Here is a 13,966-nt window from a genome sequence, read left to right as displayed (position 1 = left end):
GAGAAGTAAAAACCGTTTTACTAAATATAACTGGCACATACAACAATGAGAATTGCAGATTGTATCAGAATATAAATATCTGGGGATGTGTGTTCAAAACTCCATGTCAGATTCAAAACATCTAAGTAATCTTGATTGTAAAATTACAACTTTAATTTTGCAAGCAAACATTTTGATTTATAAATATGGTATATTTTCATATAAACACATAATGATTTTTTATGAGCAAAAAGTAATTCCAGTTTTGGTGTATGAAATGGAAATCATGTCAACTAAGCAACAGCCTTTATGGCACATTCTAGAAGCTCGCTTTTGGAAGAAGGTTTTGAAATTATCTATGTGTACACCCTTGGTGATTTTGTGTTTTGAATTGGGCTTGCTGCCGCTGTCAGTACATGTGGCTTGGAAAAAATGTGTTTTTTTCGCAAATGCTTATTGGGTTTGGAACTAAATAACATTTTAAGTGCAGTAGCTCATTATTTGATCAGCTCATCTCACTCATTTCCGCTGAAGTGGTGACAAGAGATGTTAAATACAATATCAGATGCAGGTATCACCTTGCAGTTGTTATTAGATAATCCGATGCAAGCAAAGATGAAACTTTATCAATACAGCTGGATATCTAATAGGGAGACATGTCTGTTCTATAAGGACTTAACTACCTCTCTGTTTGGATTTAAGAGATTCTGCCATATGTCAGATTATTTGTTAAAATGCCCATCGCCATATATAAGAAACAAATATCTAAGATTTAGATTAAATTTATGGCCTACAAATGATATCCTGGCCAGGAGGAGACACATTTGTAAAGAATTAAACTTTTGTCGTTTTTGCAAAAATGTTTTGCAGACATTAGAACATATTATAGTCTCCTGTCCTATTTTAGTTGTGCAACGGAATTTATTTTTTGCAAATCAACTTTGCATACTCAGACCAACTGATCATGATGAAATATGGCGGATCATCTTTTCCAATACAAAATTAGCCATGAGAAAAGCAATAGTTTATTATCTTGACTATTTACTCCCAGATAATATCATCACCAGTTAAACAATGGATTGAGAGCTGTAAAATGTTTGTGAAATGAAATGCCAATAATTTGTGTGAATAGTGTTCACATTATATGTAACATAAGTGAAACAAATTTTTAAAATACTTTTGTAAACATTTGAAAGGTTGATTTAATTCAGCCAAACAAATAAAAAATAAATAAATAAATAAAGTTGATGCCTGGTGCTGATATATTGATGCTCTGTTTATTACATGGAGAGGTGAGGAGTATGACTGTTTGGAATTTGTCAAGAGATTGAATTGAATCACACCAAATTACAGTTCACCGAGACCTACAGCAAATCAGAAATTATATTTTTGGATGTTGCAGTTAAAATTGATAATCAAGGGCTGCAAACTGCTCTTTAAAAAAAAAAAAGAACTGTTCAAACATGCCTATCCATGCTGCCAGCAATCACCCACGTAATTGTATAAATGGCATCCCCTTTGGTGAATTCATCAGGTTTCGATGGAAATGTACATATATTGAAGATTTCGATAAAGCATGTTCCTCCATGGCAGGGACTTTTTAAATGCGTGGCTATCCTAAATACGTGGTTGAAAATTCCTATGTGAAAGCTAGAAATGCTTTTCGAGGTCAACTTTTGAATTGGAATATAGCATTGAAATCCACTGATGAGGAAGATGTGGGGTTAATCTTGAACTTTTGTTCCCAAACTAACCGTGTTGGATATGTCATACAGAAACATTGGCATGTTTTGAGGATAGATAAAGGTGTATCCTCTTTGTTGCCCAGCAACCCACATCTCACTATTAGAAAGTCTGCATCCTTGAATGACAAATTGGTGTCCGTTTTTTTCCTTCTCATATGGGCAACACAGGATTGCCTTCTTGGCTTAGAGTACAGGCCAAAGGCTTCTTTAAGTGGTCTAAATGCGTAGAATGTATTTATGCTTCTCTTATAATTTTTTTTTAAAACCTCCGATCATGGGTTTTAAGCTTTTGAATCAGCAAAGATTACATGTGATTCTATTTATGTTGTCTATGCCCTCTGCTTTGCCTGTGGAAAATGGTATGTGGGCGGTACTACCTGTAAATTGAAAATTTGAATTCAATAAGATGTCTGTGCTATTCATAGTGCTGATCCCACATACCTGGTCGCTAAACATTTTCAAGAATGTCATGGAGGAAAACTGGATGATTTCACTATTTTGGGGATTAATCATGTTCCCAAACATCCTTGAGGGGGTGATACAACATTGAAGCTTCGACAATTGGAGACAGGGATGATTCTAGACCTGGAAACTAAGGTCCCTGTGGGGCTCAATATTGAGGAGGAGCTGTATACTGTTCTTGCAACATGAATTAATTTTATGATTCAATTAGGAGTTGTTTGTTTTTCATTAGTAATTTTGTCATTTTTTAACCTGTGGTTTTGTAAGTAGATTGAGGTTTTATTAAGTGATGTATTTGTTGGGGTCCTTTCTGTAAACAATACTGGGATGGTGTTTACATATTTTCTGGCATATTAGATAGATGGATTAATTTCCGCTACTCTGATTCTATTGTTATATTTGATTGTGTTTTGCAGAATATACTAAGCATTTACACTTTATAGCGCTCCAAGCATAGACCCTTTAATCTGCATTATTGGTTGCCTTTCCAGAGTTTGGGCACTGCTCCCTCAATTTTCTGATTAGGTACAGATTTGCACTTTATATGTCTTGCTGCTGGGGTTGTTGCACTGTACTGTAGTGATCTGCTTGACAGTATGAATGATCAGCACCATGCACTTGATTTAGAGTTGGGGCACTGTTCCCTGTATTTTCTGATTAGGTACACATTTGCACTTTACATTGTCTTGCTGCTGGGATTGTTGTACTGTATTGCTTTGATCTGCTTAATAGCATCAATGATTAGCCCCATGCACTGCAGCTGGCATTGGAAGTTCATCCGATCTCTCACAAATGCCATCCTATGAGTAATGAAGATTGGGCCCTAGTGGATCTATTGCATGAGAGCATATGGAAGCATTGTGCAACAATCACGCAAAACTATATCCACCAATTCACAGAACTCGTTCTGCGCTGGTTCCTGGCACAATGTGCAACGTTCGCGCATATAGCGCAAGGTGTGGGGCAATGTCAAGTGTAATGAAGAAGGGGCCAGAATATGCAAACGTTGTCATTAAAGTAGGCAAATGAGAGATAACACGGGTGTGGGGAGGGAGGCACCATGCACATATACAAACACGCCCCATGAAGTGCAAATACTTGTATTCACAGATTCAATTGTGCATCCACGCAAACTGTCAATGGCTCCGATTTACAGCCACCTGTTGCCAGCCGCAAAGTAGGACTGCACCATGCAATCCTAAGTACAAAAAACACCATGCAATCCTAGCACAGATGCTGGAACTTGTGCATGCACTTTGCACGTTTTTCTGGAAATCAGGCACATCGTGTTTTGTTGATAATTTCGCGGTGACGTTCCCCACTGAACCTGCACCACCTTCAGTGGAACACCTACTACTTGAAGTTTCTTATGTTTTAATATATATGGTGCAGTTTATAGATTGAGCAGTATAATTTCCGAAATGATATGATTAAGCAAAATCTTTTTGGGTGTTTTATTCTTTCTTCACAATGTTTTCTACACTTGTTTTGATTAGGCCAGACGCTTGTGTTTGATGATTGATGGAGAAGATGTTTTTTATGTGAATAAACACATACAATCCCAGTACAGATTCTTCATAGGGAGTTTATGACTAAAGGTAATGGTTGAACACAGACAACTAAAATAAATATTGGGTAGCAGAGAATTATGATGTTGTGAAGCTACTAAGTCATTAAAGGTTTTGGGCCTCCTTACGAGTCCAGCGGTAACCCTGCCTGTGCTACCAGTGGGTTGCCGCTGGACTTGTGACATTTTACCAGAACCTAGCTTGCCGGTGCCACCGGGACATTACAAGGTGCCAGTTAATGTTGTTCCCCATTCCCATGTAGTCCCATAGGACTCCATGGGAATGGGTTCACGGAAGCATTGGCACTGCTGCTTACGGTGCCAGTGCTTCTGTGATTAGTCTGCCTACTGTGACAGCTGCGCCCGGCAGGGTCAGAACTGTGGGGCGCAGCCTCCCCGGCAGGCAAACCTGTAGTTTGCCAGCCCGGAAGCAAGGGTGCCGGTGAGCTTACCAGCACCCTTGTTTCCGGACTGGCAAACTCGTAATGAGGCCCATTGTGTATTTACTCATGGTTGATGACTAAGAAGCCCCCAGGTAAGTAATGCTGTTAGAGTGCTCCCAAAACAAGATAAGAAATCCACGTAATATCCATTTACAAATTCAGCCATCCAGTTTTTATTTGCACATTTCCTTATTGGGGTTATTGTTAGCAAAGTAATAATATTTTCTATGTGTGTCTTTTATTACTGCAGGCATGACTTGGACTGATTTAACGCCTCTTGTGTTCGGTCTCTCGTGTTAGTTGCACTATGGCGTCAGGTTTCTCAAGCTCGTATGAGCTTATCTCATTGCAAGGAATGATATGATATATGTAATTTATAACACGCCTGTACACAAGTCTTTATAGGCTAGCACTACCTGTTATGAAGGATTCAGTGTGGCTCGACTGGCACTGCCAACTCAGTGGAGACTGATTTATATCCTTGTGGGCATCTCACTTTGCTTGTTTGTTGGAACTTTGTGTACTTTTGGGGTTGGCAGTGTTTTGGGGAGGTGGGGAATGCTCCCAGGTGTTGTGATTTTTTGTGGTTTCATTGTTTGCAAGCAGTAAATGCATGACAGTTGAGCCCTATGACCGCAGTGAAAGTGGTTGGTTTCCTAGGGTTTAGTGTATTATGTTGCAGCTCTGTTCCGTTTATTGCAGTCGTACTGTTACATTATATAAGGACCTTCAATTTACAATTCATAAGAACAAATTAAAAATAATAATATAACTACATTCTTCTAGCTGGCTTTTCACAGGACAAAATGCATCACATTAAAAGCTCTCTGCCAGCAGCAGGTGCTGAGAAATGTGATGGTGGGCTTCCTCTTGACGTCTGGCTTGTTTTGGAATCGCCGTGCCACTTGACCCCAAACCTTTATGAAGGGGAGACTGAGGATACACGCAATTGGGAAGGGGGGCGGGGGGACTTCTTATCTTGTTGACATTGAAAGTGATCGCTTTTTTAATTTGTATCTAGAATATACGTAGAATACACAAGCATGACCACGTTTAAAATGTAAACAGAAAAGTGCATAAAATAAACAATTAGGTGTTGCCAAAAGCTGATTTAAGTCCCACATCCTCCCTAGTACCCAGTCTAGCCTCCTACTCGTGCCACTGAATAAGCTGCCGCCTCCTCATCTCTTCCCTTCTCACGACTTGTATCGTTGCATGCATTGTTTTTTCAATCTCCATTCAGCCACTGAGCTAACGAGAGCCCCCTCTTTCTCTGCACACCGTTTTCCAGATTAAACCCCAGAAAAGCACTACAGCTCCATGATAATTAAATTAGCTTCGTAAGAAAACGACACCCTACATATATCATCCTACCGCCACACAGACGTCAGCTGACCAGTTTGTTAATAACAGAAAACAAAAAGGATAACAAAGGCACGAGGTCAGAACCGTGAGGCAACACAAACGCTTTATCTGCATGCGAGTTAAATTCAGTAGTTGGACCCACCAGGTCACTGACTCCCTGAACATAAACAGCTACATTTCGTTCGGTTACTCTGATGTTCATTATAGTTGGACTCTTGCACCCTTTATCGATATTTGTTTTAGTTCCAGAGCCCAATTTTACTATTTCTACCTCTGCTTAATTTTTCCTTAAAATATTTGTTTTTGCACTAGTCCCTGCCCCATTTTCACATTGTTTCTATATTTTATCCTGCTTCCTTTGCAAATCAAAATAGTTAATCAGCTCAGTTTCCCAACCCAATAGAATGTGTGTTTCCCAGCACAGTTTTATTATATACTATCTCCTCAAAACGAATTTATGACACAGCTGCTTTACATCTAAATAGTGCTAGATTAGGTGCCTCACTGACTGAAACTTTAAATACATCGGGGCCGACTCATGGAATTATTTCCACAGAAAATCAGGCATTTGCGTGACATTCTGCGTGCAAAACTCTGCTCGTCGAGTCATGGAATCGACTGCGCAGCACTGTTGCAAAACATGCCTAGACTTCATGCAGGCTCGGCATGCCTCTTCGAGCAGTCATGTGCCTTGTGGAAGACACCATGCAGAGTGTGGGTGAGGCATGCGCAGAGGGCGGAGTAGTGGGTGCAACTCGGAGAATGAGGAAGAACTATGGAAAAACTGGGCATTATGAGGGACGGGCCACAGGCAGTCCATAGCATGCCCGCAAATGCGCACATCAAAGCGTATTCTTGGATGTGACTGCAAAATGCCCATGCACATTCCTCCATCACCCTGGCACCTGAAGGCAGGCGTAAGTACACTTGCGCATGGGAATCGCAGCACAGACGTGGGATTGCATGTCGGATTTAGGGGTACATTTACACAGCCAGGGATCCAATCGGATTTAGGGGTGCGTATAAGCAGTATAGTGTGGTGCAGGAACAGTTTACTGGGGTTTGAACGCAGATTTCAGCGTTTTACCCGAGTTACGATACATCGGTACATCATATGCATGTTGTCAGGGTGCCTGTAACAGTTAAAGGGGACTCTGCGCAAGGTCCCCAAGATGCAGACCTGCTTGGAGGGGACCCCACACACTGTTTGAAGAGTGCTTGAATTTGCGCCTGGGAGTGCACTCAAAGGATGCTGTTCTGAAAGTTTTTGCTTGGTGTGGGGGCGTTTCAGGGGCGTTCCAGGCGAGACTTGCATATACAGTTACTTTGCGCAGTGAATTCCATGAATAAGCAGAGCGCATATTTTTTATCCTGCACGGAGGATCGTGCAGTGCCGTTCTTGGCGTGCAGCCTTTGCGAGAAAATGTGCATCCATCTCACGGGTGCAGCTATCTTGTCTTAAAGTTCTTCTGAGCAAACTCCGACTCTATGGGCCGGTCGGGGGTCTCGGGGCACACTTGGTAGCAGAGATTGATGGTTATTGATTATCGATTAGACAAAAATTGACCGTCGACATAAATTAACTCTAGGTCCTCGGCAATATCACAAGTCCTTTGCCATTCAGCTGAGTAGACTGTGAAGCTCCCTGTAGATAGTGGCAGAGTAAAAACAAAATCTGCAGAACGAGGTATGAAGGGACCCGTGTTCCCCACAAAACCCCTTCTCACTCCTACGGGCAGCTGAGCGAGAGAAAAGCCGGAGAAGGCAGTGACGAAGGCGGTGATCCCAAGGATCCAGAGAGGAAACATGCAAACGGTGAGTGAAGAAAACTAATACGTGCATGCCTTAGAACAAGTAAGGGAAAAGGTAACGGAGCGAGTCGGGAAAGAAAAAATATAGTCAGAAGTAGAGAGGAATGTATATATATATATGAGGAAGGGAATAATGACTCAAGAATAATTAAGTAGACAGAGGGAAGATTCCAGGGAGGACAGCCGAGAAGAGAGAGGTTATCGGGGAGGACACCTGAGAATAGAGAGGATTCGCCTAAATTCCTACGCTTTAATATATCGGCTAGAAGAAACTTGTATCCATAGTCCCAAATAAAGGGGAACGAATAGTCTACCACAGCGATTAAAGGTGCCATTAAAGGGATAAGATTAAACTTCATGTTGGGGTAACTTTAGAGGCAGAGATACATGTGACCAGGTGGAGTTTGTCTAGTCTGTTAACGTCTGTCTTATGTGTTGAGTGGTGTGACGTCATGAGTCAAAACTTTTCTTAAAGGTATTGACACAAAACTTATGCGATTAAGTAACTAAGATATTGTGGTGTATGAATTGATGTGTATTGAGTGAAATAGAAGACATAGGGCCTCATTACGAGTATGGAGGTAGCTATGCTCTTAATAAGGGCATGGCTGCCTCCATACCAGGTTCCAGTACCGAGTTCTGTGAATGAGGAATTACCGGGTCATTCCGACCTTGGAGGACCTGGTAATTCCTCATGCACAAAACCATTCCCCATTCCCGTTTGAGCCCCCATAGAGCTCAATGGGAATGGGGATGGAGCTAATAAAGGGCACGTTAATAACGGGCTTGTTATTAGCTCCTTGGTTTCCTCGCGGGACCCGGAACGGGCATCTGGTTTTACCAGACGTCCCTTCCGGGTCCCGCTAGGGGACCTCGTAATCAGGCATCCAATAATGAACGGTGCTGGTCCCGTACCGGCACGCTACATTACGGGAGCGCCTGCCTCGTAATGAGGCCCATAAACATTTGTGGAAAACTCGGGATTGGAGCTTGCCTTGATTGGTGCTCGATCATATTGTTGGAGTTGTTTAAGTCACATAAAGCATTGACCGGTTATATATTTTAAGGGAAAGGGAACAGATTTAAGCATGGAAGACATAACTGAATTAGCACACATGTGCAAACAGTTGCCGAAACATGCACCTAAGCTAAAAAAATACAGTACAGAGTGGGTTAAAGGAACCGCCCACAATATGTGTATGCCTTGGCCACAAGGCAGGTCCTTATCTAAAACGTTTTTGCAACACATGACGACATACTTGCATGCCACATTCACGGGCAAAAAGTTGGACAACGCCTAGCTATTCTAGAGCTTTGGAAAATGTATGAACAGGAGAAGGAAGAGGAGCCGCCGATAGATTGGATACTTAATGTATGCACAGAGGGGGGTGAGACGCCCACAGTTCCACCTGCCCCATCTGAACCAAAGATTGCTAATGGTAAGGACAAAGGGTTACACCCGCTGAGAGAATTGAAACCAGCCACGGGGTATAGCAACTCAGCATACGAGTCACCTACGCAAAGTAGTGATGAAACCCCAGATAAAGATAGAGATGTCACCTCCAAAGTGCTGAGGGACAAGCAGAGACGCGATGATGAGAGAAGAGACCATACACAGACATGTGCATCTTTCGACAAGCAGAGAGAAGATAAAAGATGGAAAGGAAGCGGGGATAGAACTGATGAGATAGCACTCACAAAGAACAAATGGAAGTTAGACAATGTACAGGGGTAAAACAGGGAAAAATAAAAAGGATTGGGAGAAAAAAGGATAAAGAAAAGATATAGACAGAGACGAGAACAGTTATATTGTGAAGATCTAGAAAGGCAGCACGATCAAAAACAGAAAGCAGCCATTGAGCAAGTCAGACAGGAGCAGCGCAAGTTAGAGGAAGAGCAAAGAATACGAGAGAAGAGAATAAAGAGAAGAAGGGATGAGAAGGTAGGGTCAGAGAAAAAGTGAGGAAGCGTAGAGAATTTGATGACGATATGGAACGGAAGCGAAGACAGAGAGCACGCAATCTTGAATATCTGGAAAGAGAGGTTAACAAACCTGAGCCAGTGGTAGATTGGGAAGATATAGAAGAATTCTTTCCTGAGTATGATTCAGTACGAGGTAAGTCTAGGGCGAATATCGAGGATGACTTCGACACCAGAATCATTGGAGAAACGATTGATAGAATATATGACAAAATGGGGTTAGAACAAGTACCCCAAGGGGAGGGGGAAGACGAGCGCTTAGAAAGCACTGAACTCTACCACACTGAAGATGTCTCCTGAAGTAGTGGGAATAGGGAACTGTCCCTGGATAGATTGGAAATAAGCAGGAACAAAGATGATGCATGAAACTGCATGAGTTGGGCGCAGTCGATGTCTGACGCTGAAAGGAAAGAGCGTGAGGAAAAAGAGAAGGATAGAAGATGTGAAAAGCGAGTCTCAGGAAGGAAAGGGATAAGATGGTCAGATTCTAGGGGAACCACACCAAGGGCATCAAAATTTGCCACACAGTCAGATCGGCACGAAGAAACATCACACAGTCAGAGGGGGGTGTTGCCACCACCCTACATGAGCCGATTAAGGTCATTGCCTGGTAGACGGCGATGCGGGGATATTATGCCTGCAATAGACAGAAGAACAATAAGAGAGGAGGAAGAGGACTACGCATCCCAATTTCCATTGCCCGAGAAAGGAGGGGCGAGACAACAGTATATTTCATGGCCACACATGGATCGAGATAACTTGAAAAACAAGCTTCCAATGTTGACATCGAGAGCCGGAAAATTGACACACGAGCTAGAAAAAATGACGGGAGGAACACGTTAGCTATAGGGGATATCAAGGATCTCTTAATCGCCATACTTGGTGATAGAGCAGACGACGTGTGGACACGGGCAGGCTAACCTGGTGTGAGCACAGTTAATGCTGCTATAGCCAGACACTTCTGACATGGGAGCTATCATGACACGTAAAATGAAGGATTTGGAAGACCCATTGATTTACATACAGAATTTTCAATATATCTGGGTACTCAAAACTCGGGAATCTTGGGGGAAATCTATACCCGTGTTCTACCATATATTGTGCCAAAGGCTGCCAGAACCAGTGCAAAAACAGCTTAAGAAATTCGTGGGAATTTAGGCCAAGCCATGGTCAGAAATACAGTTGACCATCGTACACTATTGCAGACTGCTGCAGGAAAAGAATTGCAAAAAAGAAGCTGCACGAAAGGGTGAAAAGCCAAAATTAGTACAGAAGAAATTATCAAAATATGCTCTTAAAGGAGCAATGATAACTAGCACAGACAGCTCGAGCATGCCACAAGTCAATAATCCACAGAAGAATAATTAGGGCAATACAGGGTTTTACCCCGGGGAAGAGGATTTAGAGGAAGAGGATGTCAGAGTAATCAAGGAGGTTTTCAAAATAATCAAGGAGGGTTTCAAAATATGCAAAATGGCAATCAAGATATGTCAAACAGGCAAATGACCCGACTACCGCCAGGATGTTGGTTGTGTGCGATGACAGGGCATTTAGTGCGCACATGCAGGAATCAAGGCATGATGCAGAATGGCCAAAGGATAGGAGCAGGTACGGCGAATCTACCTGCATTCTTACAGCAGGGAATCACATAGAATCACACAGTGTACCAACAGGCACCAGGAACACTGCACCAACAGGCACCAGGAACACAACAAGGCGTATAGTCTCAGAATTCAGTGAGTTTTCCACAAGGACAGTCCCCCAGGCACCGATGCAACTGTCACAGACAGTGAGTACAGGACAGGCTGCAAACCCTGAAATAAGGGGTAACACTGATAATGGGGGAAATCCATCAGCACGAGGTGGGCCAAACCTATGTATGGACTAGGACAGCTCACTGGGAACCCTGATTTGTTCTATCCTATCAGTAACAACCAACCCTCACTGGGAACCAAGGGTGGATGTTGTTATAGGGGATAAAGAATATTCATTCATGTATATGTGAAGGCACATTTTCCTTGTCCGGCGATGCCATAAATACTCAGAGTTTCACGTGAGCTACAAGTTCTGTTCCCTTTATAAATGCACTTCCAGTGTGCCTTTATCATATTCATGACAAACCCCAGTAAACATTTTGGGTTGAGATCTAATGACAAAGTTAAATATGACAATAGCGTTCACGGAGGAGGGCATAATATGTTCAACTCCAGGAATGCACTATTCAAACATATGCGAAATGATTGGAACATACGCAGGACACACAGCCATGAAGGCTGTACCATTAGAGTCCGAAATATTCATGTACGGAATGCGCGTGTTAATGGCAGGGCTGCCAGGCCTTGCAGACAAGATCATGAGGACCCCAGATGAATTTCTATTCAGGCCAAGAATACCTATGCACAAGGAGAAGGAACAAGCATTTCCCTTGGTGATACACACAGCTGCAGTATGAAGGGAAAATGGCTTTGATTGATGGTTATGACGATGATGGCCGACAATGGTGCACAGTAATCGCCATTGAAGAAGGATACCGATTGACTGACATCACTGATGACAATCTGTTTAGTGAGCAAGCAGATATGGGAGAGACAACAGTTGAAGTGAGCCTCACCTTTTGGGTGAGAATGATCAAAAGAAAAGTGCCTCAGAGAATGATGTTGGCACGAAACCGTCCTGAATATTTTGATGACGCATGGCCCAGGTGCCTGTCTCAGTATGGACTACAGGCCCCTATGATGTAGGCTTATTGATAGGAGTCGGAGAGGTGAAAATCAAACTGAAGCCAGGAGCAGTTTTACCGAAAGCACAGCAATACCCCATATCCAGGGAGGCAGATGAAGGAATTCTTAAGACAATTTCTGCTATGATGGAACAAGGCATCTTAGTGACGTCAGAATCATCATGTAACACTGTGGTTTATCTGATCAAAGAATCAAAGGGAGGGTCTTGGAGTCTAATTCAAGATTTAAGGCCAATAAATGATATTGTTGAGGCAGAGTTCCCTTTAGTCCTGAACCTGGCTACAATTCTATGTAATATACCTGATGAGGCAAGACATTTCACAGTGATTGACTTGAAAAATGCATTTTTCTCAATCCCGTTGCACCGTGACTCACAAGATCTGATGTCTTTTATGTTCAGACAGATGCGTCTGAAAAGCACGAGGCTACCACAGGGGTACTGTGAGTCTCCTACTATCTTTAACAGAGTCCTACAGATGGACCTAAGCAATATTGCATTAGAAATTGTTGTCCTGCAATATGTGGATGACATCTTAATTTTCAGCACGACAGAGGAGCAATTCAGACACGATTCTGTCCAGCTATTGACTAGATAGGCTGAGAAAGGATATTAGGTTGACAAAGAAAAGATACAATATTGTCAATGAGAAGTACTCTACATTGGTCAGCGAATCTCACACGATGGGAAAAGAGTTACTCCAGAAAGAGATGAAGAAATACTAAACACAGCCAAGCCACAAACAGTAAAGCAAATGCAGAGTTTCTTAGGCCTGTGCAATTATGTCAGAGCGTGGGTCTTCGACTACAGCTCGTACACCAAGCCTCTGCTTCAGGCCCTAAAGAAAGCCCAGGGCCCAGGTGACAAAAGAAAAGAATGAATGGTCTGAGAACATGGAGGAAGGATTTGCTGAACTCAAAAAAGCAATTTGCACAGCACCAGTTTTAGGAATCCCCAATTATGCCAAGGAATTTTACCTGTTCCCGCACACAAATGGCAGCGTTATGACAGCAGTTCTCACACAATAAACCACATTGGGGTATAAGCCCCTGGCATATTATAGTGGAAATTTGGACCCCAGTGATGAGAGGCCATTTCCCATGCGAACAAAGTTCAGCTGCTGCAGCGTTCACCATTGTGAAGGCTACTGCCATTGTGATGGAATGCTCCATGACGTTGTACGTCGAGCACTCACTATTTGCTATTCTAGAGAAACCAAAGGGCACACTAACATCTCAGAGAGTTTCTGCTTATGAAGCGATCATATCAAATCCATCGATTAAAATAGTCTGATGTAAGATAGTGAACCCAGCTATGTTCATAGCAGAGCCAGTTACTGAAGGCGAGCCAATACATGACTGTGCAAATTATGAAGAATTCTATTATGCAATAGCCACAGGAAGAAGAATGTGCACTCCACTGACCCCCGGAGACAAAGCTAGATGTGATGCCCAGTCATCAGGAGAAATGTTAGGGTCTGAAATGCAAAATTACTTGAATTGCATGACATCTTGTCTTACTGTAATTTCAGGCCAGCTGCAGTGATGACGAAAAGGGTGCAGGGCAGCACGGAACACAGAAGGAGATATTACTGAAGGCACAGCTCAAGGACTTTGTGTTCCGTTTTCCCTGGAGATACCGTGTTAGTAAAAAACCACAAGAGGAAAAGGTGGGACAAGCCAAGGTTTAATGGTTCATTCACAGTGGAAGACTGCACTCCTTCCGCAGTGAAACTACAAGGCAGAAGAGCTTGGATGATTCTGGGCGACGTCAAGCCATACATCGGAGAAGGCCCCCTGCCTGCACCCCAGCATGAAGAGACCACAGATGACTGGGAAGAACCACAGCACGTGCAGACGAGATCCATGACGAGGA

The sequence above is a fragment of the Ambystoma mexicanum genome, chromosome 1q (genome assembly GCF_040938575.1).
Source record: "Ambystoma mexicanum isolate Mex_15411 chromosome 1q, UKY_AmexF1_1, whole genome shotgun sequence".
Lineage (NCBI taxonomy): Eukaryota > Metazoa > Chordata > Amphibia > Caudata > Ambystomatidae > Ambystoma > Ambystoma mexicanum.
This window is presented reverse-complemented; position numbering follows the sequence as displayed.